Raw genomic sequence first — 4,954 nt, 5'->3', positions numbered from 1 at the left:
AGGATATGTAGACCTAAAGGATATGTAGACCTAAAGGATATGACTCAGTATGTAAACCTAAAGGTTATGTAGACCTAAAGGATATGACTCAGTATGTAGACCTAAAGGATATGTAGACCTAAAGGATATGTAGACCTAAAGGATATGTAGACCTAAAGGATATGACTCAGTATGTAAACCTAAAGGTTATGTAGACCTAAAGGATATGACTCAGTATGTAGACCTAAAGGATATGTAGACCTAAAGGATATGACTCAGTATGTAGACCTAAAGGATATGTAGACCTAAAGGATATGACTCAGTATGTAAACCTAAAGGTTATGTAGACCTAAAGGATATGACTCAGTATGTAGACCTAAAGGATATGTAGACCTAAAGGATATGACTCAGTATGTAGACCTAAAGGATATGACTCAGTATGTAGACCTAAAGGATATGTAGACCTAAAGGATATGACTCAGTATGTAGACCTAAAGGATATGACTCAGTATGTAGACCTAAAGGATATGTAGACCTAAAGGATATGACTCAGTATGTAGACCTAAAGGATATGTAGACCTAAAGGATATGACTCAGTATGTAGACCTAAAGGATATGACTCAGTATGTAGACCTAAAGGTTATGACTCAGTATGTAGACCTAAAGGATATGACTCAGTGTGTAGACCTAAAGGATATGACTCAGTATGTAGACCTAAAGGATATGTAGACCTAAAGGATATGACTCAGTATGTAGACCTAAAGGATATGACTCAGTATGTAGACCTAAAGGATATGACTCAGTATGTAGACCTAAAGGATATGTAGACCTAAAGGATATGACTCAGTATGTAGACCTAAAGGATATGTAGACCTAAAGGATATGACTCAGTATGTAGACCTAAAGGATATGACTCAGTATGTAGACCTAAAGGTTATGACTCAGTATGTAGACCTAAAGGATATGACTCAGTGTGTAGACCTAAAGGATATGTAGACCTAAAGGATATGACTCAGTATGTAGACCTAAAGGATATGACTCAGTATGTAGACCTAAAGGATATGTAGACCCAAAGGATATGACTCAGTATGTAGACCTAAAGGATATGACTCAGTATGTAGACCTAAAGGATATGTAGACCCAAAGGATATGACTCAGTATGTAGACCTAAAGGATATGTAGACCCAAAGGATATGACTCAGTATGTAGACCTAAAGGTTATGTAGACCTAAAGGATATGACTCAGTATGTAGACCTAAAGGATATGTAGACCTAAAGGATATGACTCAGTATGTAGACCTAAAGGATATGTAGACCTAAAGGTTATGTAGACCTAAAGGATATGACTCAGTATGTAGACCTAAAGGATATGTAGACCTAAAGGTTGCGCCTGTAACAACTACCTTCACTCTGTCATGACACAACAAACCATTACCCATCAGGCCCCTCTCCCAGACATGCATTTTGCCTCGTCTTGGACTAGAAAGCAAGCTGAAGGGAGAATCTCCGTTGAAAGAGCGTTTTGGTCCAGGGAATCTGCTCATGGTGATATAAATGGGTTGGTTTGCATAGATTTCTAATGTGTAATGAGCGTGATGAGTCTGTTTCTGTGGCACCGGCATTGAGCCCTATGACGACACCCACCTGTTAACCAATAAGCCTAATGTGGATGTCGTATCCACTATAGTCCCTAGTCTTTCAGAGGGTGGCCTAGTGGTTAGAGCGTTGGACTAGTAACCGAAAGGTTGCAAGTTCGAATCCCCGAGCTGACAAGGTACAAATCTGTTCTGCCCCTGAACAGGCAGTTAACCCACTGTTCCTAGACCTCTCAAGAACAAATTCTTATTTTCAATAACTGACTTGCCAAGTAAAATAAAGGTAAAATAAAATAAAAAGAAGCGGCATGTTCCACACTACCGGCAATTCTATAATATATGGATATGTTAACATATGTAGATCTGTGTATGGATTGAGGCTGACAAAGGCACTTTAAAAAAAATGAAAATAACTGTTTGCATCGGTTTGTTTTCCAGTTAAAATGTCAGAAAATTGATAGTGTGTGAAGACGTCACTGTACTGTACCATCCTGAAACATAAACGCTTAAACAATTATCAACCCTTTCTATTTGCCATCAGACCCCATCTACTTGTATTTAAGGAGGAGAAAGGGGTTTATTTCAGGTAGCGAGCTGTGAATTTAAAGTAGAAGAACTATTGATGGCATGAGAGAAACAATCTATGGCAGTATTTAATAACAGAGTCATCTGTAGCTCAGTGTACCAGGGTCAACTGTTGTCTTATGACATCACTTCCTGGTCAGATAAAGTAGCCTAGGTTCATTGTAATATTTAATAATATAAGAATAGCAGTACAAGCTCTATGTTCATGTTCACCTTTCTTCGATATGCAGTGTTGTTGTTTACCATAATGTCAAGCCTCAAATCACAGGTTTGATTTTAGTTTTGTTTTGGAAAACAACAGTCACTTTTAGACAAGCTCGGATTCTGTCTCTTTATAATGTGCTTAAATGTGTAAAGCAACAAAATACCCAATACACTTAGTTTCATGAATGTAGTGCTGGCTAACAATCCAGGGTTCTTTTTTCAGGACTGATATATCATTGGTTAAGCTCTCACTAAGAACATTAGACATCAGTGATTGGGTGAATGGCTGCTCTCACTAAGAACATTAGACATCAGTGATTGGGTGAATGGCTGCTCTCACTAAGAACATTAGACATCAGTGATTGGGTGAATGGCTGCTCTCACTAAGAACATTAGACATCAGTGATTGGGTGAATGGCTGCTCTCACTAAGAACATTAGACATCAGTGATTGGGTGAATGGCTGCTCTCACTAAGAACATTAGACATCAGTGATTGGGTGAATGGCTGCTCTCACTAAGAACATTAGACATCAGTGATTGGGTGAATGGCTGCTCTCACTAAGAACATTAGACATCAGTGATTGGGTGAATGGCTGCTCTCACTAAGAACATTACACATCAGTGATTGGGTGAATGGCTGCTCTCACTAAGAACATTAGACATCAGTGATTGGGTGAATGGCTGCTCTCACTAAGAACATTAGACATCAGTGATTGGGTGAATGGCTGCTCTCACTAAGAACATTAGACATCAGTGATTGGGTGAATGGCTGCTCTCACTAAGAACATTAGACATCAGTGATTGGGTGAATGGCTGCTCTCACTAAGAACATTAGACATCAGTGATTGGGTGAATGGCTGCTCTCACTAAGAACATTAGACATCAGTGATTGGGTGACCCACTGCAATGCATGAGGTTTTTGTGGTATGTTTGTTTTTTACACATTTCTACTCCACCACCAAGTTTCACTTTAGTCCTGTAATTAATGATTTAGTTCTGTCATACAAGGAAAGGCTTGTGTTGTTTGGTTAAGCGAGAACTTAGAGAAATGCACATTACAATGAGTCATTTAATACTTTGGCTGTTTCTGGTTCCACATTACTGAAAGCATCCAGGTTAAATCGCGTGATAAGGTGTTATTAGCATGAGCCTTTTATCGTGTCTTATCAGGCTTATAAAAACACTTATCCTGCATTAATACCTGTGTGTTTTAAACAGACACAATGACCACAAAGAGCTGGAAATCCAGTCACTATTGGACTTCTTAAATGTGCCATGTTATAACTCTTGAAACATTTGCCTTAATACCTATTGATTTTGCTGCACGTCTTGTTTTCAGTTGGTGGTTATTTTTAATATTTGAATATCTTCTCCTTAAAGGGTTCACTATGCCATCCACTTCCTGGTCGGTCTTACTATATTAACCTTCTGCTGCTTATCTTACAGACTGGTCATCTTTTTTTTATTTATTCTTGACAATCAGTGTTTTCTTGATACACAAGGTCTGAGTTTCCAAATGGTAGTGCACTACTTTGGACCAGGGCCCAGTGTGGGGGTTATAGCACTATATAGGGAATAGAATGCCATTTGGGACGCTACAGAGATCTGAACAGCACAATGACCTGCCGGCTGTATGGATAGAGATACAACCTGCCACGTACTCTCTGCTTCATAGAAGGTTTTACTAATGGTAATGAATCTATGACTTTTTGATTAAAAAATATAAAAAAAATCTGTTTTTATTTTGACCAATCAGTCAGCAGCTCATTTTAAAGGGATTCATTCATCTACAGATCATTATGTTCATTAATAATCCATGTACATTAAATGATCTAGATTACACTCTGGGCTCACGAAGTGACTATATAAAGGCTTTGATGGCAGTTTGTGTACATACATTTTATAAAATACATTGTGTGGATGAATGAATGTCAGGACAAAGAAAATAAATAAGCTCACGTCTGGCATCACGTCTGTGTTGTTTAATGCAGCTAAAAGCATACAGTTCATATGTAAAGTTAATATGTGTTTTAATAAACATACTGGTTTGGTTCAAAATGTATTTACGGCATCATACTTCCTGTTTTAAAGTTATTTTGGTCAAATGACTTACCTAATCATGTATTAATGAATGGTTTGTAAATAGTCACAAACTCAATCTCAGATGGACCACGAGGCCTCACATCAAGTGGATTCAACTCTGACCCTACGAGGTCCGGAACCTGTTGGTTTTCTGTTCTACCTTATCATTAATTGCAACCACCTGGTGTCTCAGGTCTAAATCGGCCTCTGATTGGAAGGGAACAATGACTGGTGTCCCAAGTCTAAATCAGACTGATTAGAGGGGAACAGTGACTGATGTCTCAGGTCTAAATCAGACTGATTAGAGGGGAACAGTGACTGGTGTCTCAGGTCTAAATCAGCCTCTGATTAGAGGGGAACAATGACTGGTGTCCCAGGTCTAAATCAGACTGATTAGAGGGGAACAGTGACTGCTGTCTCAGGTCTAAATCAGACTCTGATTAGAGGGGAACAGTGACTGGTGTCCCAGGTCTAAATCAGGCCCTGATTAGAGGGGAACAATGACTGG

Source organism: Oncorhynchus masou, chromosome 29 (assembly GCF_036934945.1).
Source record: "Oncorhynchus masou masou isolate Uvic2021 chromosome 29, UVic_Omas_1.1, whole genome shotgun sequence".
Classification (NCBI taxonomy): Eukaryota; Metazoa; Chordata; class Actinopteri; order Salmoniformes; family Salmonidae; genus Oncorhynchus; species Oncorhynchus masou.
This window is presented reverse-complemented; position numbering follows the sequence as displayed.